Genomic DNA, 25,410 nt, shown 5'->3' on the forward strand with positions numbered 1-25,410 from the left:
CAAGCTCAAGTCAAGGAGCGCTTTTTCCAAGTAAAGACCTGGACTTTTCAAACGTGTCGAGATTGTGAAAGACGAGACGGTTGTGGCTGAAGGACTGGTGCTCTGAACCCACAGGCAGCCCTGGGCCTGTGAGGATGGGTCCTGCACCTCAGTCAGGCAGGGGATGCGATCAGTGAAGCTCAAGGGGGACTTGAGGGCTGATGGCACCGTTGGGTCAGTGGGATTCCTTGATGTTGATGGTTGTATTGTGTTTACGTGGAAAAATGACACTGTTTGTAGGAAAGACACAGTCAAGTCATGAGCGCTGGAGCATCCTATGTGAGGCTCATCGCGGCGCGGTCCAGGAGCACACACGTGCATACACACATGCACACACACGAGTGCACACACACGAGTGCACACGCACACACACACGCACACACACAAGTGCACACACGCACACACGTACAATGCACACACGCGCGAGTGCACACATGCACACACATGCATGCACCCGCACACACATGCACGTGCACACGCACACATGAGTGCACACGCACACACACATGCGCACGTGTGTGCACACACATGCGCATGCACACAGACACACACACATGCAAGTGCACACACGCACATGCACACACTCACGCGCACACATGCGTGCACACACGTGCACCCGCACACATGCACACACATGCACACGCACACAGAGGTGCAGGCGGTGAGATGAGGTGTAACCCCTAGGGAGTCTGGGTGCAAAACATTAGGAAGCTCTCTGGCCCTCCATGTCCCTCCCAGGAAAAAGGCCAGGAGGGATGCCACAGGGCTTGGGCCAGACCCAGGACCGCTGCACCGGAGTCTGACCACCCAGCACCCGGTGGGGGATGGCCCCAGGGTAGGGGCAGCAGGTCAGGCTGCCTGACCCGTAAAGCCAACCCGTAAAGAGGTGACGATTGTTGAGTTGCTGGCGTCCCTCTTGTTTCATCCCCCGAAAGCAATTTCAGCCGCTTCATAGTGCTGACCTCGTGCAGGGCACCTGTGCCTGTGAATGCCTGGTCTGTAAGCATTTTCAACGGCCTGAGGGCGGGTCCGGGCCCCCAGCTGCCGAGGGCCCCGGGGCAGGCACAGCTGCTTGGCTGACAGATTTGGACATGTGCGGGGCAGTAAACAGGAATGAATTTTCCCTAACCTTTATGAGTCAAATATTTATTTTTGGAATATTAACAAAATCAAAAGAATTACGGGGTTCTTTTAATTTTGAGTCAAAACACAGTGACTCTCAGCTTTTAAGAAATTTTATTTAATGGGTCGTATTAAATTGGAGCAGAAACAAATTCAGAAATTCTGGGATTTCTTGCCAGTGTATACAGCACTGAGGAAAGATTTTTTAAAAAATCTTTAATGCTCTATAAAAGAGGTAACGAGATCCTGCTTTCTATAAACCGTCCATCAGATACTGATGACACCATTAAACCTCCCAAGTATTCTGTGGATAGAAAGCTCTAGGATGTGTGTGTGTGTGTGTGTGTGTGTGTGTGTGTGTGTGCGTGTGTGGGCTCCCCGCTTCCCTCCTGGAAGCACATGCCCTCAGGTAGGAGGATGGAGGGGTCGCTGTTTTCTGGGAACAGCACATGTTTTTAGTAACAGACAAAAGGAAATTCACGCTTTCTCTGGGGTGGAGATGGATGAACTACAAATCTTCCCAAACGCAAAGAACTGTTTCTGCTTGTAGACTGCAGTTTCAGAAAGAGAGTCCCTAGATGCCAGTCACATTGTCTGAGAAATGCTTTACCTCTGGGCCCTCTCGTGATCATGCGTTGCTGGAGAACTTGGTATAAAGGCGACTTGACACACAAAGCACCCAGCACCAGCTACAACAGGTCCTGGCCCACAGCAGAATGAAAGTTCAGGCCCTTGTTCAAAAGGATTAAGGATTTCAGAGCCGAAACGTCAGCCTCCACACACACCGGGCCCTTTGCGGCCGCCTGGGTCTCCCGCCTGTGAGTCTGTGTTTCCATAGTCAATAACGGTCAGTGAGTGAGCCCCTGCTGAGATCAAGTTTTAATTTGAGTCTCTAGCCAAGTTCAAGGAAAAATTATTATCATTATTTTCAAACCAGTAGTCGCAAGTAAGACTTCACAGTTTGAATCAAAGGACTTTGTGGTAAGAAGTTTTCAGAACCTTAATAAGTTTCACAGCTTGTCAAAAATAAACCTCTCTCCTCCTTTGTAAAATAGAGCTATGACATTTAAGCATTCAGGGCTGGAAGGGGGCTCTATTAGGAGCCCTCCAAGTTAATGAAATAAGACCCCTGAAAATACAGCGACTGGGAATCTGAGTCTGCCCCTTGCACCCAATTCTTGACCCCTTCTTCTGTCTTAAATTCATTTCTGTGTTTTCTCTCTCGTGAGGTGGGTACCTGACTCCATAGGAAAAAATAAATCAGTTGAGTGGATTGACAGACTGGTTACAGGTGGCCGTCTGGAAGCAAAGGGGGCAAGCCTCAGCTCCCAGCCCCCCACAGGCTGCCCACAGAGAGGCTGAAGAATCGGTGAGCTGTGGACAACAGAAACTCTAACACACTTACACACCGCTGGTCAGAGTGTAAACGGTCTTGCGGAGCGCAGCTGCAGCTTTGCAACTTAGCCATTCTGTTTAAATATTTATCTCACAAAACTGTGTGTGTGAGCTCCAGGAGACGATTTAAAAAACAGTCATGGTAATATTCTGTGTAAAGATCCCAAACTGGAAACAACAACCAAACCTGTACAGAAAATGGACAAATGCACTTTTGGATATTTATGGCCTCAGATGCCGAACAGCAGTGAGAAAGAAGAAAGCACAGCTACCTGTGTGGATGGTGGAGGGAAGAGTCACAGAGTTGCAGAAAAATGCAAACAGGCTGATGTCTCACGTGTCAAGTTACAGAGACCTGAAGAACGCTGCTTGAGGGTGCATATGTATAAGAAACATCGATGATACAGCTAAAATCCAGGACGATGATTACTTCAGGAGGAGACTGGGTGTCACGGGGCTGGGGGCACTCAGGGACGAGGAGGGGTGCAGAACTGAAGCCACTGTGGTGAGATTCAGCTGCTGGCGTGGCCACTCTCGGCGCCTTACGGTCAGGTTGCGTCTACCCCCCTGTGTATCTGTCTATCATCTCTCCATCCATGTATTCCTTTCTCAGTGGGGTGCAGTTCATAAAAAATGCATAGAGAGTCAACGTGGAGGACACTGACTCAAGACACCACATACACACTTGTCTTTTTCAGGACATTTAATAATTATGAGAGAGAAATGTATAGGGAGAACACAATATTGAGGTTCTTTGCATCTTATCAGTTTATTCCTTATCTTACATCATCAATTTGAACTTCTGTTTGGCTGTATTTAACTGAAAATTCCATGCTAAGTGGTTCATATGAGAAAGACGTTCATGTTTGTTCCACCTAAAAAGGAGGTAGGTCACTAGGGACTTGAGCCCTTTCCCAATCCCTGTTCCATCATCCACAGGGCATGAGCCTTTTCCTCATGCTCACAAAACAGTTGCTGTCACTCATGCCATCACATCTATGTTCCTGGTTCAAAGAAAGGACGGGGCAAAGGGCCCAGAGGCAAGCTACCAAATCTGTTCACTTGTACAGAACTTCCCTGGAGGTTTCATCCAGTGGCTTTTGCTTGTATCTCATTGGCCACTATGAGCTGCAAGGAAATGCCCTTAATAAAATTGGTCCTGTTAGTAAGAAAAAGGAGAATGCATAATGGGTAGACAATCAGCAATCCCTACATACGAATATATTTGGATTTTATTATATGGAAATATATTTGAATTTTATCAGTTTGACTGTATTTATTAATTTATATATGACTGATACATTAAACTGCTATTTATCCAGAGTCAAAACAATCAGAAAAGTTAAATACTCATTCAAGAAATGTTATATTGCTATCATTTCTAGCTTTTCCCAGTTGCTATGTATATTTAACTGCACTCATTTTTTAAAGTCTCATTAATTGATATACAGTTTATACATAATTTTGGTAAATCAGAACAATTATTCAACTAATATTGATATAAATGATAGTACCACTTTTCACAGGGTGCTCACCTTTTATGTAATACTTTCAATATGAATAACAACACATTTCTTTCAAGCCACTTAAGCCCTCTCTTTCATATATATCTGAAATAGTAAAGAAAATATTTGGAAACCAAGTTATTTTTTCTGTGAATTAAAAGAAACAACTTTCCGTATCAGAAATTAAAAGAGGAGGTTTCTTTAGTCCTCTGGATTATTTTTTAAAGTTTGGCAAAAATGCAAAATTCTGTGAACTTGCAGAGAATTCAACGGCCAGATAAACAAAGATCTAAAGTGGACCCCCGCCGCTGAGAACAAATTCCTCCAGACAGGAGCCAACCCACGCCCGTCACAGCAGCTTCGGCCTATTGTACGTGCTCCTGTAGACAAAACACCCCGCGGCCCTCAGATCTGCCTGCGAGTCACCGCCCTTGCCTGCGACTTCCTCTGAGAAGAAGCACAAGAGGCTGCCTTTGAAGAGACCCCCGCGCGGCGGCTGAGTGCTGGGTGGGTGGTGCAGGAGCGCCGCAGCCCTCCCCATGGCCCCCACGCTGCCCACCCCGCGGCCCTCCCCGCGGCCCCCACGCTGCCCACCCCGCGGCCCTCCCCATGGCCCCCACGCTGCCCACCCCGCGACCCCACCCCGCGGCCCCCACGCTGCCCACCCCGCGGCCCTCCCCATGGCCCCCACGCTGCCCACCCCGCGCCCCCACCCCGCGGCCCCCACGCTGCCCACCCCGCGCCCCCACCCCGCGGCCCCCACACTGCCCACCCCGCGGCCCTCCCCATGGCCCCCACGCTGCCCACCCCGCGCCCCCACCCCGCGGCCCCCACGCTGCCCACCCCGCGCCCCCACCCCGCGGCCCCCACGCTGCCCACCCCGCGGCCCTCCCCGCGGCCCCCACGCTGCCCACCCCGCGCCCCCACCCCGCAGCCCCCACGCTGCCCACTCCGCCCCCCACCCCGCGGCCCCGACGCTGCCCACCCCGCGGCCCTCCCCATGGCCCCCACGCTGCCCACTCCGCGCCCCCGCCCCGCGCCCCCCACGCTGCCTACCCCGCGGCCCTCCCCATGGCCCCCACGCTGCCCACTCCGCGCCCCCGCCCCGCGGCCCCCACGCTGCCCACCCCGCGGCCCTCCCCATGGCCCCCACGCTGCCCACTCCGCCCCCCACCCCGCGGCCCCCACGCTGCCCACCCTGCGGCCCTCCCCATGGCCCCCACGCTGCCCACTCCGCCCCCCACCCCGCGGCCCCCACGCTGCCCACCCTGCGGCCCTCCCCATGGCCCCCACGCTGCCCACCCCGCGGCCCTCCCCGCGGCCCCCACGCTGCCCACCCCGCGGCCCTCCCCGTGGCCCCCACGCTGCCCACCCCGCGCCCCCACCCCGCGGCCCCCACGCTGCCCACTCCGCCCCCCACCCCGCGGCCCCGACGCTGCCCACCCCGCGCCCCCACCCCGCGCCCCCCACGCTGCCTACCCCGCGGCCCTCCCCATGGCCCCCACGCTGCCCACTCCGCGCCCCCGCCCCGCGGCCCCCACGCTGCCCACCCCGCGGCCCTCCCCATGGCCCCCACGCTGCCCACTCCGCCCCCCACCCCGCGGCCCCCACGCTGCCCACCCTGCGGCCCTCCCCATGGCCCCCACGCTGCCCACTCCGCCCCCTACCCCACGGCCCCCACGCTGCCCACCCTGCGGCCCTCCCCATGGCCCCCACGCTGCCCACTCCGCCCCCCACCCCGCGGCCCCCACGCTGCCCACTCCGCCCCCCACCCCGCGGCCCCCACGCTGCCCACTCCGCCCCCTACCCCGCGGCCCCCACGCTGCCCACCCCGCGGCCCTCCCCGCGGCCCCCACGCTGCCCACCCCGCGGCCCTCCCCGCGGCCCCCACGCTGCCCACTCCGCCCCCCACCCCGCGGCCCCCACGCTGCCGGTGCCGCGCAGGGCCCGCAGCCCCCGTCACAGCCATGCCGGTGGCCTTTCGGTGGCCCTCACGCTCCCTTTCCGTCTCCGCTCGTCTCTCCCGCTCCCGCCGGTCTGCAGATTCCCACAGAGCTCTGAAGCCGAGGGCCGGGGACAGGTCCCCTGTTCTCTCAGCGTCCCGACGGCGCGCGCTTAACGGCCAAGACGCCCGTCTGCGCAGCTTCCTACCTGACCGTCCTCTTTGCTCGCGCTCAGGCCTCTGAGAGGCCAGGTGGCGCTGGTGCGGACAGCTGGTGTGGACAGGGCCAGGGGTCCCCCCCGCGGGTGTGGACAGGGTCAGGGGTGCCCCCGCGGGTGCGGACAGTGTCTGGGGTCCCCCGCTGTGGGTGAGGACAGGGTCAGGGGTCCCTGCCCGCTGGTGTGCACAGGGTCAAGGGTCCACGGCCTCTCCAGGCCTCAGCAGACAGGAAGTGGTACCTGCCCAACTTGCTACCCCACCATATTGGGGGGTCACTAGTAAGTGAGAAGAAAGGAAAGTCTCTAATAAACCGTTGCCGGCGTCACAGGTAACAGCAACTCTCCCCTCACGGGCACCGGGTGTGTCTGGAGGTGACGTTCCCCTGGCCGCTGCTCTCCTTCGCTGCTGGAGGACCCGGAGGCCCCTGTCGCAGCCAGGACCTCCCGGGGCCCCCGCCCAGACAGGAGAGGACCGCTTCCTTCTTTTGCCCAAAGTGGAGAATCTCGGGGACTCCAGCCTTCCGAATGAGAGCCGTTCGGCACACGCTGGGCTTCCATCGTCTCCTGGCCTCTCTGGAGGGTCCCAGCAGAGCGGCCCCAAGGCTCTCGCGCCAGCCCCGACGCGCAGGCCTGCGTGTGGTCGACCGCTGGGTGGTAGAAACATGGGTGAGAGAGGGCTCATGTGTAGAGACGTGACCTCCAGGGGGACTGGGACCTCCCTGCCTGTCCACCCCTTGACCCCTCAGTAAGTGACCAGCACGAAGCAGGAGGTGGGTGCTCGACACATACGTGTTAACTGAAGAATGAACAACAAACGTGTGTTTTGACGGCGCAAAATAAAGGACTCACAAAGCAAGAATTATCCTTATGGCGAGAGAGCACGGCCTCAACCGCCCTGAGTTCTGGGGGCTCCAGAGGGGAGAACCCATGTCCCAGAGGCTTAGCTACACATCCTCTCCAGCCCCGTCCAGGACAAGACACACTGTCCCTCCGGCCGGAGGTCACTCCTCACATCCGTGGTGTCTGCTTCATGGCCATGAGCCGAGGACGTGTTTTTAGGGGGTCCTGGGGTCCAGATGGGCACAGCCATCTGCATCCTTTCATCACCCCCGTCAGCAGGCATTAAGCCAGGATGCCCTCCCCAGTATCTGTCCTCGGGAAAACAAGCTCAGTTCTCTGCAGCTCCTGGAGGGTCAGCCAGCAGGTCCTGGCGCTTTCATTTCTGCTTACGTTGATCCAAAAAGCAGAAGCACGCTGTCTGCCACCAGAGGACAGCAGTGGTCCGAGGTCCAGGTGGGCAGCCCACGCTTCCACCCGCTTCCTGCCTGGCCTGCAGGGTCCAAAGCCTGGCTTTGTCCCCTCCCAGGGTTCTGATTGGAAGAGATGCTCGTTTAGCAGAACAAGCTGAGAGAACCCCAGGGGAGGTCGGTCCGGCCAAGCTGGAGCGCTGCTGCACTCCATGCTTCGGGAGTCTTCCTGCGTCACTGCTAATACCAGAGCCTCGCTGAGAAAAGATGGGGAATGATTTACTTGAAAAGGCAGAACAGACAGAAGTCCTCAGGGGTCTGTGGCTCTGTAGCCTTCCTGGGCTCTGATTTGAGATTTCAGCGGAATCTGCTTCTTATAAAGATCTGCTGTTCCTGTATCTTATATCACAACGAATTTCACACAGTGATCCTGCCAAGCTCTTTGGCTTTCATACGTTCTTTTCACTAAATAAATGTCTTATTTGAAGAACATTTACCAAGCCCTTCCTACATGCCTAGGATATGCAGGGTGTGCTGGGACACAGTGACGGGCAAGCCGCCGCTCTGGGGTGCAGACCACGGGCGAGAGGGCCCGACGGGGCGGCGCCTGGGGGGCCGGAGGGGCAGCAGACAGGGCTGAGGGGTCGCAGGAGGAAAGTCCCCGGGGCAGGTTTGACCCCCGCTCCTCGCCCGGAAGCCCTGCTCTCCTCCGACAGCCGGTGTTGGTGTGGTCCGTTTCAGGGCGTGTGCTCGGATATCTCCACACCTGGCTCACCCCTTCTCCACGCATTTGGGGGAGGCGTCAGGACAGCCCCCTGAATAGCTGCAGAGGCTGAGGTCTGAGGTCAGACCGAACTGCGCAGGGTCCTGCGACAAGTCCCCGGGCCGGACATGGAGCCACGCCGCCCGCTGCGCTGGACTGCCTTCCTCTGCCCCTGACTCCCGGCCAGACACCTGCCCCCCAACACCTCGGGCTTTTCTGGGCCCAGGGCTTCCCTCCACCTCCTGCTTTTCCTGGGTCAGACCCTGGGACATCCCACCGTTCAGGGATGCTGGCTGCATGCCACCCCCTGCCCTGAGGTGGATGCTGTGTCCAGGCTGCCGGGGATGGGGGGCAGGGGGGCGTCCTCGGGGGGCCTCCTTTGACCGGGTTTCCAGATCGCGACAGTCTCCCGATTCTAAGCCAAGGCGTTTCTCGTGCCAAGTGCAGGCCTGGCGTGTCCACCAGGGAACCTTTGTGTGCAAACCAGCAAGTGACCAGAAGCGCACTCTTGCCATTTAAGGGCGGCTCTGCTCCCTGGTGGCCGGTGTCCCTCTGCCTCTGCTCTGTAGGCGCCGCTCCTGGATGGAGCCTCTTGGAAGGCCCCACACCCTCTGAGGCCCCCGGATCACCATCCTTCACACACTCACCACGTGTTCACGTTTCTTGAGCCGCATTTTCATGTCAATTGTTCTTTACCCTCCAGGCTCTGTCTCGCTGGACAAGATCTTAATTGGATTCAGTGAAACCACGTTACCGGACACAATCCATTTCAGGGCAGGCTGTTTGAACTGAAACTATTCATGTTCACTTTTGAAATGAAAAACAAAATTCTACGTTTAATTCAAAGACATTCAGTGGCGTCGATGGAGGCGGGGGAGTGGAACAGGACCAGCACTTGGATGCCTCCTCACGTCCCCCGGGGACACCTCTTGTCCAGGCGTCACCGATAGCTGCTGGGCGGTGCCCATGGCTGGCTGTGCCCCAGCCTTGGGGGAAACGTGACTCTGTGAAGCAGGACCCTGGGGCCTGGCCCAGGTGGTTAGGCTGCGTTCTCCATAGCAACGTGTCGTCCAGCCAAATAGGGTGCCTTCTCCCAACCCTGGGGGACCACAGGGCCAGGCGAGGGGTGGAGACCGGCCCCAGGACCCCTCTGTGGTGGGCTTCCCAGCTGTGTCCTGCTGCCCCGTGTCCCCCCGCTTCATGGATTTTCCAGAGGACGGCACTTCACAGGACAGTTCTGTAAGAGTCTTGGTCGGGCTTGTGGGGAAAGCTTGGGGATGAACCAGGGTCCTCTGGTCTTGACGTGCAAGGCAGGGCTGTCCCCTCCCGGGGATGGGCGCGGAGATGGCTCTGGGGACTAACCTAAATGGACCGCGTGGGTTTGGATGTCTGTGACGTTCGCCATTGTCGCTCAGGCCCGAAGGGGGAGGAGTCCACCGCTGCCCAGCCTCTAACCAAAGTCTGCGCTTGCTCGCGCCCCTCAGGCTGCGTTTTACGCAGTTTCTAGACAGTGTTGCTGGGAGACTCGTTGTCATGCTTTAGACGGGTGTGGGGGGGGTCGTCTGGGGCTGCGTGTGGCGGATGCTTGTAACCACCGGGCTCAGGAGTTACCAAACTGCACACCAGGGAACCTCTCCTCTGCCTCCTCCCCCTGTCTCTCTCTCTGTCTCCGTCTCTGTGTCTCTCTCTCCATCTCTGTCTTTGTGTCTCTGTCTCTGTCTCTCTGTCTCCGTCTCTGTGTCTCTCTCTCCATCTCTGTCTTTGTGTCTCTGTCTCTGTCTCTCTGTCTCCGTCTGTCTCCATCTCTGTGTCTCTGTGTCTCTCCATCGGTCTCTGTCTCTCTGTCTCTGTCTCTCTGTTCCATCCCTGTGTCTCTGTCTCCATCTCTGTGTCTCTCCATCTGTCTCTGTGTCTCTGTCTCTGTCTCTGTGTGTCTCTCTCTCTGTCTCCGTCCCTCTGACTGTCCCTTTCTCTGTCTCTCTGTCTCTGTCTCTCTGTCTCTGTCTCTGCGTCTCCATCTCTGTGTCTCTGTCTCTCCATCTCTGTCTTTGTGTCTCTGTCTCTCTGTCTCTGTCTCTGTCTCTCTCTCTCTCTCTGTCTCCCTCCCTCTGACTGTCCCTTTCTCTGTCTCTCTGTCCCTCTGCCATGAGACCCACCGTGATGAGTCCCCCAGGACAGCACTGTTCACCTGAGCCAGGAAGAGCGACTCTGCTCACCTGGGCTCATCCCAGAGGGAAAGCAGGTGCGTGGAATGTGTGCTTTTAGAGACGTCAGGAAGCATTTAACAGGAGGCTTCCTGTGTGCTGTTTTGGACCTGGCAGGAATCCTCTGTGCCTTATTAATTCCTGAATATTCAGGAATTACGAGGAGAGGCAAGCCTCTCCCAGGGCTGAGGGATCCAGGCATCTCCTTCATTAGTTTTTCTGTACGGTGATAAGCACCATCTTCCTTCTTGTGAACCCTACGGTAAAAGTGATGGTTTACAACCCTCTCTCTCTTTAATATGGATCGCCTACATTTTTAAGCCTGGAATTTTAGTCTTTATCTTTGCTGAGAATAACCACAGTGTATATGCCCACAGCGTGTGGATTAAAATACCTTTGCTCCATCAGAGCTCTGGTCCCCGTGTCTTGCTTTCTCTTGCTTTCTCTCTCTCTCTCTCAGTCTAATCTCCTGGAGCGCAGAGGCTCTCTGAGTTCACTTTCCTGCCCGGGCTTCTAAACCCTCTTGAGAAGGCACTCTGCGCCTTCACCCCATCGAGAGGACGCCTGAGGCTGTCGTGAACAGAGCAAGCCCCATGCGGGGCCTTTATTAGCTTTCTGCGTAAACCAAGGAACATCAGCCTCTTTCTCTCTCCTTTACTATCATCAACTCTGGACCACCAGGTTCCAGTCCATTAAAGGACTTCAACAGAAGAGAACTTGGAACCAGCGTGGCGCCTCCCATCTCCGACCCTGGAAAGGCTGTTCTGGAATCAGATGTGCCCCGGATGGAGTAAGAGAGCCCGCTGGACCACTCGCTGGTGCTGGGAGAGGAAGGCAGGAAGGGCAGGGTTGGTTGGGGTTTTAAGCGGAAAGCCGTGCACCTGCAAGCTTTGTGGGGCTCAGGTGCCACTTTCCTACTAAAAGGACGGTTGCTTTGCTTAAAATCAGAAACCTTGGATATTGCTTTTCATGTTTTTAGCTTTTTCTCCTGTCTTTACTTTTTATTATGTTTTATTTAAGAGACACCAGAGTAGTTCAGACTAAAGGCCACACTCAGCTCTCAAGAAGCCCCAGGGTCAGGGAGGGGAGGGCTTTGAGGTGAGCTGCTGACCCCCATCCCAGCCCCTGGGGCTTCTCTCAAGAGTACATTTCTGGCTGATGAGAGTTTTCTCACATGGAATAGAGCTTTTTACTTGATGATGGGCTTACAAAACTAACAAGCAAACAAAAAACCCTAACCCTTCCCGGATTTAGCACTTGCTGCTGGGCGTTTCGGTGGTATCTACCGTCCTGAATCGGGGCTTCCACGAAACAAGGCCCAGAATTCATGGAACAAGGCCCAGAATTCACGGAACAAGGTCCAGAATGCAAGACGCCATAGGCTCCGTGATGGGGTAGGGGCGGGGAGGTGGGGGGCAGGGGAGGCGTGGGTGGGGCAGAGAGGCGAGGGGCAGGGGAGAGGGGTGGGGGCGGGGAGGTGGGGGTGGGGCGGGGGGCATGGGGGGTGGGGCGGGGTAGGGAGGGGGTGCTCCTGGGGCCCCAGGCCTACGGACCTCGGGCTCTTGTGCCGCTCTTCACACTAAGGACGTAGTGGACGCTGCTGAGAAGGGGCCCCACCTGAGCCCCATCCCCAACCAGCTCTCCAGCCCGCCCTCCTGCCCCTCAGGGTGGTCACGTGGGGCTATTTTGTAAGAACGAGGACAGAAATAGCCGTGAGTGGAGATAACCCCGAGGCTTCTTCTAGATAACAGCATCTAGAGTGATTTGCAAAGACAGTAGAAGAACAAAAAAAGGTGAAAGTACTGACGACATGGACCCCTTGCGCATGGGTTATCCAGTGAGCGCAGAACCTTGACATTTTTTGTGACACTTTTTTATGACTTAATGGACAGGGGACCATTATGTGGTTATAGAATGACTCTCAGGGCCTCTGGCTGGACTTTTTAAAATGCATGATCATGAAGCAAAATCTCACTGTGATGAGGCTATTTAGATGGGATCAGTTGCTTTAAGGACATAAATCCCAGTGGAAAGTTTCCAGGTATTTAATAATTGTTTCCAGTTCTAATTTCCCTCATATGAAGGTCAAGGAGAAGCAGACATTTTAGGCTATTTAGAGAGTCCATTAAGAGATGATGAGTTGGAAAAAAACAGCAAATAGAGGAGTACTTTCAAGATAGAATTACAGAAATTCCAAATACTAGCAGGTGGTATTTACCCCAGCAATGCCCCGGTACCCAGCGCGATGCTGCAGGCATTCGGGAGCCCCTGTCATTTCACCTCTCCCTCCTTCCTGCAGACCCACAGAGGCTGCCTGCAGTCGGACCAGGTCGTACGCTAAGCTGAGTTCGCTGGCCAGTCCTGTCTCAGACCCCGAGGGTAGGAGAGCTCAGCTTGGTCGACTCTCTCTGGCTCGGGGGGCAGGGTGGGGGTGGGCGGCACTCTGCCTGTGGGTCTCCAGGAGGGTCTGGTGCAGCCCACCCGCCTCCTCTGTAGGACAGAGTCATCGCCTGCTCTCTGAGTAACTGTAAAGAAAGTCGCTAGAGGAGCCCCGCGCCAGGCTGGTTCTGAGCAGGTTGTGAAGAATCAGCACACTCTCGACTGTCGAGAACTTTCCCTTTTTGCTGGTGGAGGAAAGGCCAGAGCAAGACTGCCTTAAAAAGCAAAATGAAAGCAGAGAAACTGCCTCAGGCAACCCGGGCCACACCGCCAGGGACAACCTGTGCTGAGACCACGTGCCTGTGGTGTGAAGCGGAGCAGTCCTTGTCTCCAGGGTCTTCTCCCAAAAACTCCAGTCTGATCAAGACAGGAAAACTCGACAAGCCCCCGAGCAACATTCAGGAAAGTGCCTGAGCTGCCTCCTGAGAACCGTCAGGACCACCAGCCCGGGAGGTCTGGGGAAGCGTCACAGCCCAGAGCACCAGGGGCCTGGGGCCTGAAGGAGGGCGGCACTGGCAGGGCCTGGGGCAGGGAAAGGCCCCTGGCCTGGAGCGGGCTTAATGAGAACATATCTGCATCAGCTCCTCAACTGCAACAAGGGAGCTCTCCAAAGCAAGAGCTTAGAGAGAACTCCACGGACCATGTTCAGTTTTCCCATAAATCTTGGGCTATTTTAAAATAAAAGTGATTTTTAGGGACGAAAGGGGAAAGAGGTGAATTTGGGGAAGAGAATACAGGCAGTGTGAGTGACCGGGGCTGAGGCCCCCAGAGATGCTGCTCCTCGAAGCGCTGAGCAAGAGGCGTCTCCCTCATCCCGTGGCGTCTGGGGCTCAGAGGGAGCCACTCTCTGAGGAGGCCCTCACTCCCCTGCACCCAAGGTGAGTCCAGATGTGCAACCCCTGTGTGTTGGTGGGGTGTGTGTGTGAGTCGCTCAGTCGTGTCTGACTCTTTGTGGCCCCGCAAACTCTAGCCCGCCAAGCTCGTCTCTCCATGGGCTTCTCTAAGCAAGGACGCTGGAGTGGATTGCCATTCCCTTCTCCAGAGGATCTTCCCGACCCAGGGATGGAACGCTGGTCTCCTGCATCACGGGCAGGTTCCTGGAGGGGCGGTAAACCGTAGTTTTGAAAAAACCCACAGTAAAGTGAATGAGCTGAATCTCCATGCGTGAGCGAGGATGAACCTGACGTGTTAAGTGTTGAAAGCTGGTTACAGGGTGTTGTATGCTGTGCACTTTAATTTATGTGATATTTGAGCACACAGAAGAAGAGTACACGCTGGTTTTAAATACATGCACGGGCAGGAAAGACCGAAAACGCACGGAGTAGCACACACCAACTTGATAAGAGGAGGGGAAACAGAGGGTTTGTCTGTGTTTTCCTGTGTTTGTGATGCTTTATTTTTTTAAATGTCAGCATCAATACAGGAAATGTCAGCTTCTGTTTGTTCTCAGTGGACGCGATCGTCTGTTCACTGTTGCTCTGAACTGCTTCTCTGTGTTTAAGGTGTTTCCCAAGTCACAACGGAAGAATGCAGAGCGATGACCGAGCACTTTTATTTTTGTTAATACACTCCAGGGGGTGTACTTTCTTGGGTTTGGACAATTGTAGGGACAAGTAGCCATCTTCATAGGGTCACACAGGCTGGCATCACTGCCCTAAAAATCCTCTGCCCTCCCCCAGTAGCCCCTCAACTCAACCCCTGACCGTCACTGACTTCCTAGTGTCTTCAGAGTTCTGCCTTTTCCAGAGGCAATTACATCTTAACAGTGAAATTTCAGGGAGGAGTAAAACACGCTAAGAAATAGGGCGCCAGTCGATAGATCTGGGGCAGAGAGGAAGGGGCCGCCACCATTCCTCCTGCTGGTCCTGCTTATGTGAATAGATTTACACTAATGTAGATAAGTAATTGAATAAAATGTAAATACTATGACTACAAAATATTAAATTATAAGTGTACATAGCCCTAAGTATTTGAACATAATATTGACATGTCACCCCTAGATATTCTAGGGTGTTTGTGCTAAAAGTAGGAGCAGTCTCCTGTGGCCACAGTGCGCCGCTAAGAAGGCCGCCGACGCCGCGCCCAGCATCCAGGCCACGGTCACATCTCGCTGACTGTTTGAAGGAAGGTTGCATAGCTGCTTTTGCTGGTTTTTAAGCGAGGGCTCAATGTGGGTCACACACTGCGTTCTGTTGTGTCTCCTCCGTCCTTCTTAACTTGAGCCAGCACCGTCGACATAGGCACACGTAAGTACGCTAGCTGCCACATTAGAAAGTGAAAAGAAACAGCTGAAATGAACCATAATCACGTGTTTATGTGTACGATTTGTACGACTCTATCTAAATTAGCATTACACTTTCCCCCACACTAAGGCATCACTATCTGGTGTGCACTTTACATTTCCCACAGATGTCGGTTGGGACCAGCATGGACATGGCGGTCTTCCCACAAGGAATCCCTGCATTTTCAACAGTGTTTACTTCCTGCCCTTTAGTTTTGAAAACAAATTCAAGGCTGCCTTCAGTTAGACAACTGACAATCACGCTGTAATTTCAGGGTTTGCGGACGCTGTGTGCTGCTCGGGGACGTCAGCGGCGGGACCTTGGGGTGAGTAAGGGTCTCCCGTCAGCATCACCGCCTCCCCTCGGCCCCTCAGTCCCGGTGAGGTCACAGCACACAGAAGGAAAACAGTCCAACCGTCTCTGATGTCTCAGCCCCACTCAGGCACAGCAAACACTGAGCAAGCTTATGAAGTAACTGGTCATTTTTAAAGAAAAGCAAGTTAGGAAATTTGAGGTCTCTCTTTAAACTTACTGAATAAACAGCTTTTTAGAAACTGGGGTTCTGACTGGTGGCAAGATGAGGACAGCGGCGTGTCTGTGCAGGGCTCTGGGCGTCCGTCCACCCGCCCCAGGTCCACGTGTGGGGAACGACAGCATGCTGCACGAAAGCACCCAGGCTCCGAGGCTGCACCCGCAAGCACACAAGGGCCCGCTCCCCCTTGGCTATGCCCCAGTGGGTGTTGGGCCAGGACAGAACTTGCCACCTGAACAAGCCGAGTCTGTACAGAGGGTGGGGGGGAGATTGAAGCCAGAGGGACCCCGGGACGGCCTGGGGGGCAGGGCAGGGGCGTGAAGGGAGACCTCGTCCAGGAGGGGCAGCTCCATGGTCTTTGGCTCGTCTGCCTTCCCGGTGAAATAGGAAACAAGGTCACGGTCTCAGCCCCGGGGAGGGAGCGGCAGCGTCAGAGCACAGCGGCAACGTCTCCCGTTTCTGTTGGCGTGGACACCACCTCAGACTACGCTCTCCTCATTCCAGCCTCACGGGGGATCTGGGCTTCTCACTGTCTCCCCAACAAAAGTCAACAGACATCCATATAGTCAAAGCTATGGTTTTTCCAGTAGTCACGTATGGACCATAAAGAAGGCTGGCATCAAAGAACTGATGCTTTTGAACTGTGGTGTTGGGGAAGACTCTTCAGAGTCCCTTGGACTGCAAGGAGGTCAAACCAGTCAATCCTAAATGACATCAATCCTGAATATTCGTTGGAAGGACCAATGGCTGAAGCTGAAACTCCAATACTTTGGCCACCTGATGTGAAGAGTCAACTCAATGGAAAAGACCCTGATGCTGGGAAAGATGGAGGGCAGGAGGAGAAGGGGACGACAGAGGGTGAGATGGTTGGATGGCATCACCAACTCAATGGACATGAGTTTGAGCAAGCTCCGGGAGATGGTGAAGGACAGGGAGGCCTGGTGCGCTGCAGGCCACGGGTGGCAAAGAGTCGGACACGGCTGAGCGGCTGAACAGCAGCAACACCTCTCCCCATCTGACGCCTCTTCTGGCTGAATTCATCCTCCATTCTCCAAAGAGCGACCTTAAACATCTTACTCCCTAGCTAGAGAACTTTAGTCAATGGCTTTCCGATCACCCACTTCTCAAGCCTGAAGTCCCAGCTTCCCAGTCCAGACGGCGCACCTTTGAAGAGCTGGCTCCTTCGTCCACGGTCCCTGGGCCCGTCGTGGCCCTCTGCCCGGGCCAGCCCAGTGCAGCTTTGCCACCCTGTCGCCTCTCATCTTTGTAAGCGCTCACTCCCGCCAGCCTTCCATCACTCCTTCAGCCTCTAGCCTGTGCCTCTTCTTAGCTCATGACAAAAACGCATTCTGTGTTACTGGTACTGGTACAGCTTTCATTCATTCCGTCAACAAACGTTTCGGGAACATGCTGTCTGTAAAAGGAGAGTTTTCCTAAGCACCTGGCTAGCTTTTCACATGGTCCTCTGTTTACCATCACATCTTGCTTTTTTAATTAGCCTATGTATTCTTATAATACGTAAGAATTACAGAGCCAGCTTCTGGGATTAAAAGGAGAGAACACCTCAGAGGGAGGTAAGCAGAGAGGAGATACGGCACCAAAGGCGTCCTCGGTTGCGGGACCGCGAGCTCGGGAGAGCTGTCAGTGGAAACAAGCCCCTCCCTTCAGCGGGTCGGCTCCGGCCCTGCTAACGCAGCCTGGCGCCGTGGATAATAAATGGAATCCGATTTTTTTTCAGGTGGGGAGGGGGAAACTTTACCCAAATCTTAATGCTAAGTTTCCACAGACCATTTCATTTTATATCTAGGCGCTGGGATATCCTCGATTGATTAAGCAAACAGCGAGTGAGAATTTGCCAATATTTGGCCAGCAAATACTCACCAGTCTGGCGATCAATGTTGGGAGAGGGGTCAGACAGCCGGGAACCGGTGGGTGGGGCATTACGGCCCTCAGTTCAGCCCCCTCCTCTCCCTTCCTGGTTCCAAACCTGCACCTGCAGCCTTGTGAGCAGGGCCAGGCCCACAGCCCTGCGGACAGAGCCAGACGCTGTCTCCTGTGAGAGCCGCCCCGGGACGCGCAGCGTCTTCTGCAACGAAGTCTGTGTCCATTCCCGCTGGAGAGACATCGGGGCACCGGACCCCGCCTGGCTGCGCCCGGACGGCGTCCCGCCGTGCCGTCTCCAGCCCCTGGTTTCTTCCCGATAAACGTGTTCGTCGCGTTTCCCTCCTCCCTCCTGTCCCTGCATACACGCTCACACCTCACTCTGCTCTTCTGTTATGAAACTAGGGTTTTCGGTGGAAGATGCAAGCAGTATATTGATACAAAATACAAAGAAGCAAATGAAAGTTACTCACGATTCCTCCACCTTCTACCTTTTTCTACGCAATATTATTCCGTAATATTACATATTATGTAATATCATTTCATAATGACAGCCCCCCTGCATCACGGTGAAGGACAGGGAAGCCTGGCACGCTGCAGCCCGTGGGGTCACAGAGAGTCGACTTGGCTTGGCAATGGAACAACAGCAACAACAAACAGAATGGTGTCACACACTTTTGCTGTGAGGACTTTCCCCTGGTATTGAGTGCTCCTTACAAGATATGCTTCTAGCTATGGTATAATGTTTTACTGAGTGTGCAGTTTAACCACTATTTTGTGTTGAAACAGCTACCTGGTTTCTGGCATTTAGCGAGTAAAACGTTTCAAAAAGAAAGTACAGTCTTGATCATATTCTTGGTTGTTCTCTGGGATAAACTCTTACAAGTGAGATTCCTGGGTGACTCTTGATACACCTGGAAATTTGCTTCCAGAAATCTGTGCTAAATTTAAATTATTCCCGAAGAGTTCCAGGATGACGTCTGCTCCTTCTCTGCACGCTGCTCCTTCCTAGCTGAAGGCCAAGAAGCGTGACGCCCGACAGTCGCGTCTTTCGTCTGCTCCGCGGCCGTGGTTGGTGCCTCCAGCTTCTGTGGCACCACCTGCCACCGGGCCACCCTCCTGCCATCTGTCCATGACCTGCCCAGTCTTCCTGAGAGCCTTGGGACTGCCCTAGACACCCACGCTCCCCCGTCCACTGACAGTGGAGCCCCCACACTCTCTGGCCACCTCCTGCTTCTCTGATCTCTGCCTTTTTAACTTGTTTTTTTCCATCATCTTCTAACCCTCCCTTCTTAGAATTCTCAGCACACCTTTGAAACATGTTATGAGACAGTTATGAGATTCTCCTACGGTGTGCGGAACTTGACTGTCACAAGAGTCTTGTTGACCTACCGTGAAGTCACCCCCATCTCTGAGCGGATGGTTTCCTGCATCTCCTTCTAGCCCCCTCACTTGGTCCTTCCTCTGCCTCAGATCGGATTCCCACCCCTTCTCTCCCTGGGGAGCTCGGCTCGCTCACAAGGCACGTCTTCCCTAGCTGACCTGACTCCTTCCACCAGAGCTCATACCTGAACTTCCCGTTTGCTGTGGTGCCGCCCACGTTGTGTTCGCCCACGTGTAATGTGGTCACCTTCCCCTCTGAGCCCTGGGAGGTCAGCACTGTGTCCCTTGTGCCAGCCACAGGGAGCAGTGCCTGCAGGCAGCCTGGGTGCTGTGTTCCGCACACTCGTGAGTTGCTTTGTGTCTGTATAGAGTCGTCTTCTCCTGACCATGTGCTGGGCTTCGTGTGCACTCACTGACCATGGTTTTAAACCATCCACAAGATGTGATTTAATCCGTAGCTGATTTTTAGATTGTCTTAAAAATCATATTGGCCCCATTTATGGTCTACTGCTAAGAAGCAAACATTTTAAAACCAGTAAAATCAGAAGCTTGCAAATGCTCTGTCCAGAGGACCCCAGATTGGAAATACCCAGGGTTGCTTATAATTCATGGTCAACTGATTAGATATTTTGTCTTGTCCTTAAAAATGTTCAACACTTAACAATAAGCAATTAAGCTGTGAGAAACCGGAAGGACCTAGAGGCTGCAAAAGACAATAGCCTCTAGTAAATTAGGATAATAATAAATTATACATTGATCCAGTGAACAGTTCCTGTTATCTGTAGGATATTATGTGGTCTTAGGAGGAGGATCATTCTGTGGTCAATTCAGCTGTTTTCCATACATTGGGTGGTTGTGGTTTTCCTCTTGAACTTGAACTTGATTTGCAAATGCCAGCAACAGCAGCTTCTCTTTTCCTTCCCCTTTGATCACAGTCCTAAGAGTTTGGGGCTAGCTGTGCTACTGTGAAAGGTTTAATGGTTCTACAACAGGAAAACCAGCCTGAAATATCTTCCTTTGGCCAGAATTTCTCCTTCTCTTATCACCGGTTGCACCAAGGTTTCAGATTTCCGTGTGTGGTTTATTGCAAGGAGCTGGGAGGGTTTCCATCGACTTCAGTCCTGGTGAGCAGACCAATGGCTTCCTGGATACAGATACTGTTTCTTAGATTAGTACTCTAAACGTATGAACCTGTCTTATCAGGTAACTTAAGCAAGCAATCTCTGTGCATTAATTGCAATTGAAGTCAATGTTATTTATAAAATGAAATCAATATAATCTCTATTGCTCATTAACTGAGATGTTCTGGGCTCAATTCTATTTTATTTTCCAATTAGGTTCTATTAGTTTTTATTGGCCCTTGAAAAAATAGCTGTGGAAACAAACAATGGTTCAGAGTCAACAAAATGTCCTAAACCCTATATATTTGAATCTAAAAAGGATCTAATGTTCAATTATTAGAAATTACAAGATACTCTAATATATGTGTGCTCAGCTGCTTGTCCAACTCTGTGTGACCCCATGAACTGTAGCCCACCAGGCTCCTCTGTCTATGAGATTTTTCAGGCAAAAATACTGGAGTGGATTGCCATTTCCTTGCAAGGGCATCTTCCTGACCCAGGGGTCGAATCTACGTCTCCTGCCTGACAGACTGATTCTTCACCACTGCAGCACCTGGGAAGGCTGGCGGCAGGGAGTAACAGCCTCAGAGCTCACCATTCACTACATAAAGCGCAGGCCAGGGGCCCCGTGCACAGACACCGCTCCTTAGACTCTTTCGCTCACGTGTTATTTGCGCTTGTTACAGCACGTAACTTCCCCATGTCAGCCTGAGGGTGTCCAGCTCTGTCTGATGCTGCGTCTGAAGGCCAGGATCAGAAACACGTCCGTCATGTTTACACTTTTAGAAATCATTTCCCACTAAGTTGTAGCTACCTTAATAATTGCTTGAAAAAACGTTGCTCACAAAGCACTCTGATCAGATGCTCCCTGTATACACTGTCCACCTATTTTTATATGAAAGGCAAGTGGCAACAAGCATTGTCTCCAACAGATTATTTCTGCTGTTAGAACTTTAACAGTTTGTTGCCTTCTAAATACAGCCGTATTCTAACGTAGTAATAAAAGATTTAGATTATGTTGAATCTTTTCAACCTCCCTCAATCTACTTTTCTTGCTTTCCTGGAATAAATTTCTTAAAAAATGAATCAACAGTGTTAGAATTTATATGATCTGCATTTTTTGTCTATTTTTGAGAGCAGGTTGATTGACCTCCGGCTACTTTGTCCAGCGTAGAGCCACCCAGCCGCGCATAGCTGTCAAACACCGTAAGATGACTGAGTCGGAGAAGAGCCGTGAGTGTGAAGCCCGTCAATGATCTTAAAGCTGACTGTATGCCAAAATGATAGTTTCCCGGATATGTTGCGCTAAGGGCTCTACAGCCCATGAGGCTACGAAGAGTCGGACAAGATTGACTGACTAACACTTTCACTTCCATTATTTAGATTAATTTAATTTTTTTCCTTTTAAAATGCAACAACTAGAAAAAGCACAGGTGATTTGAATGTTTGTCTTTGTTTCCTTTAAACAGAGCTAACCTAGAGTCAAATGGCACTACTGGTGGAGTCTGTCTGCCAATGCAGGAGACTCAAGACTTGCAGGTTTGATCCCTGAGTCAGGAAGACCCCCTGGAGGAGGAAATAGCAACCGCTCTAGTATTCTTTATTTTTTCACTCTAGTATTCTTGCCTGGAAAAATCCCATGGACAGTGGAGCCTGGCAGGCTACAGTCTATGGGGTCACAAACAGTCGCACACGACTGAGCGACCTAGAGTGTGGAAGCCCCTTCCTGGTTTCCAGCATCTGGAAAAGTCAGAGCCGTCCTTTTAACCCGGGGCAACTCTCAAGAAGTCAGTGGAACCGTCACTTAACTAAGTTGTACCATTTGATTGTAAACTACAGTCTAGCAGCAAAAAGCACACAATTCCCCCTCCAAACAGGCTCCCTTTCGAGTAGTGAGGGAGTTTCTCCAGGTAAGTGTGGCTTCATAAACTCTAATTGATAGTGATACCAATAAACTAAGGGAGATTAATTTGCAATTATGGTTTATAGGGAACAAGCAGCAGAAAACCCTGTGAATGTACCGCGTTGCATACCACATATAAAGTAGCCGTGCAGCAATATATACCACATATAAAGTAGCCGTGCAGCGATATAGCAGCGAGCTGCATGCTTATATATCTGTCTTCACACTTGCCTTCCTGGCTTCTGGTAAACTGGCAGAGGTTTAAAATACGAAATTAGCTTCTTAACAACCAAGCATAATTAGTTGTAACATTCTCCGATCAAATCGTTAAACACACACGCATGCGATGACTTGTAAGAATAATTCACTCTTGTTTCTCTGCAGGTCAGACCTCCTTGTCTCTCCGCTTCCAGTGTAGCCCAGAAGAGCAGGTGCCCTTGGAGATGGCGTGAGGTTCTCATGGGCTGAATGCTTTGGAGCTCCCTCATCTGCCAGGTGACCCCCGTTTCTCCTCCCACCCTTCTGGCTGCTGGCCCTGCAGCCCTCGTTCATGGAGACCCCCCCCAGGGCTGGTCGGGCATGCAGGATACAGACCCTGAGGGGCTGAGGCCTCCTCAGGGCTGGAGCCCCGCCTGCCCCCCACCCCCCACTCTGCCCACCCGGCCCAGGGTATCCGGGCTTCTGTCTCAGGCTGGCGGCGGTCCTTCTGGAGGAAGGCCCCTGTGCTCATCTGGGGGGCCAGGCTGGGAGGCACGGCTATCCTGGACTCTGGCGTGGTTTCTGGGGTCTCCCGGACTTTCCTTTCCCAGTTTCAGACTGAGCAGCGCACGTGCGTTTGCCAGACAAGCCAGCACCTCGCTCGCCAGCCCTTGCCCAGCTTGCTCCCTAGCTGCCCTCTTGCTCCTCTCCGGGGTGACCTGTGACCCCTCCCACTGTTATCACCCCCACGCCCGCAGCTCAGTGTCCAAGGGCAGGTTTTCTGGATTGCCCCGTTTCCCTTCCAGCTTTCCGCTTCCTCGGCCGTGACTCCCTTGGATCGAGGCCCTGCCTTCCAAGGGCCCTGGTCACTGACCTTCTGAGGCCCCACAGTCGTGCTGACCCCTCCTCCCAGCCACCGTGCAGGGACGGTTCCTGGAAGCTTGAAGGCTGGCTTCTCTCATCACTATTTTAAAAACTACTTTTGTCAAATTAACATTTTATAAGCAGTTATGATATCATCACTATTATTACTATTTTAAAAATTCAATTTCACTCTATTGATCTATAGAAGGTCCTTTTTCCCGTGTAAGTTGCCTCCATATAACTGGTATTTCCTTGGCCTCAGGAGCTCTTCTGACTCACATGCTGGCGATCTCCGACCCTAGTTTCCAGCTGTACCTTTCACACTTTTTTCTTCAGATGGTTTAATTTTTTGGCCCAATCACTGTGGTTAATTCCCTATATTTAGGAAAACTATATTTTGAAAGATAATGCCAGTTATTTTAAAAGTCCAAATTATTGTTTCTCTTCTATTTGTCCTTAACTATACAGAGAGAATCAGAAGATAGACACCATTTTAGGCTCTATCAGTGATTAACATAAAAATGCTTTAAAACTAATATTTCTTATTTGTAGTAGGAAAATTTCGTAAGAGCCCAAATGTCCAATTTCTAGAGAAATTGTTAAAAAGTTATCAACATTCATATTGTGAAAGTTTCCAAACAGACGATGTGCTATAGAGGGTAATTGGGCAATATTTGTGCTCTTTATCCCAGAAATGCCAGTTCTCAGAATCTGTCCTCTAGAACCTATCAGAAATGTGGTGAAGGGCTTACATACAAGGATGCCTCCTGAGTGGGATTTGTGAAAAGAGGAAACACTGGAATCCGTTCAAAGAATAATTGTGTAATTAAGTACTATTGAGCCATAAAATCACGTGTTTGAAGATTAGCTATAATAAAGTGCTCATGAGACCACGCTGAATGTAAAAACTCACAAGACAGAAATATACGGACGGGCTGACCCTCAGCTTCTTGTATTTCCTCTAATGGGACAAAGTCTTTTTATGTCTTGTGCTATTTTCTTCCGGGTTTTGCTGCTGATACAGCGAGATAGATGGCATGTTTTCTAGCGTCTGTTCACACACAGAACGTCTGCAGCGGAGAAGCACTGGCCTTCTGAAACACCCCCCTCCCACCCGAGCACACACTGGGGTGATGCTCAGAGGGGGACCGGAGTCAGGCCAGCCCCCCAGCTCATCACCGACTAGTATTTCACTGTGTGAGCAGGCCTGTGAGGTGGGAACAGACCAGGAAGCTTTGGTCAAAACGAAGTGTCAGAAGAGAGCGGGTTCTGCTCCCGGCCCTTTGCTCTGAAGCACTGGGGAGGAGGGCGTGGATGCCGGGCAGGGACTTGAAATCTTCTGCGTTTAGTCACCAGCAGAGTTTCGAGCAGCACAGCCAGGGAAGCAGAAACAGATGGCTCCGATTTTCTCTGAAATGTGGACAGATTGAGGAGGAGGAAGCTTGGCACGGAGACGCTGGGGTTCGGCCAAACGGAGAGGCTCTGAGAGACGGCATGGAGCACTGGAGGGACATCAAAGTGCCCGAACGCTCCCGGAGAGTGTGATGTGCTGGGGCCTCGGGAGACGGAGCCAGGCAGGGTGGGACCTGCGTGTCATCGTTGTCTCCTCGCTGGAGGCCGGGGGCGAGGAGAGGGTCTCGGCTTCAAGGGCCCAGCTTCCGATACCCGCCTCTGCCTGCCTCCCTGGGACCCGGACACATGTACGCTACCTTTTGTAGAAAGTAAGGAACAAAAAATGTCCTCAACCCCGACTGCCAACAATGAGGGGAACAACCAGACTGAAAATGAGGGAGGAAACGGAGGTCTCGACGCCGGGGTAAACCCACAGGGTTCAGGCGATGCCAAGACCCCCACCAGCAAGCAGCAGACACATGTGCTCCCCAAGTGCACACGGCGGTGTCCAGATTAGACCTCAGTTAGGCTGCAAAGTAAGCCTCAACAGATTTTAAAGACAGACATCACACAAAGTTTCTTCTACAGTCATAGTGAGGTGAAGTTAGCAACTAGTAATAGAAAGGAAACGGGAAATCATGGACGTGTGGAAATTAATACACTCAATCAATGCATCAAAGAGTGTCAAAGGGAAATTAGAAAATACTTAGAGATGACTTAAAATGAAAACGAAATACAGCATATGAAAATCTTCTAAAGATACTTGTTTGGTTTTTTTTGCATATTGGGGTTTTATCAGCTTGGATGCTTTGTTCTGTTTTAATAACAAAAACTCAACTTCAGTATCTTTAACAATAGATAAAAAATTACTTTGAAATATCTAGGGGTAGTTCTTCAGGTGAGATCTGACCTAGCAGCTCAACTGACAGGATCAGGATTCGGCACCCAGTTTCAAGCTATTCCTTCAGTCAGCTCCATCC

This window comes from Budorcas taxicolor, chromosome 11 (genome assembly GCF_023091745.1).
Source record: "Budorcas taxicolor isolate Tak-1 chromosome 11, Takin1.1, whole genome shotgun sequence".
Classification (NCBI taxonomy): Eukaryota; Metazoa; Chordata; class Mammalia; order Artiodactyla; family Bovidae; genus Budorcas; species Budorcas taxicolor.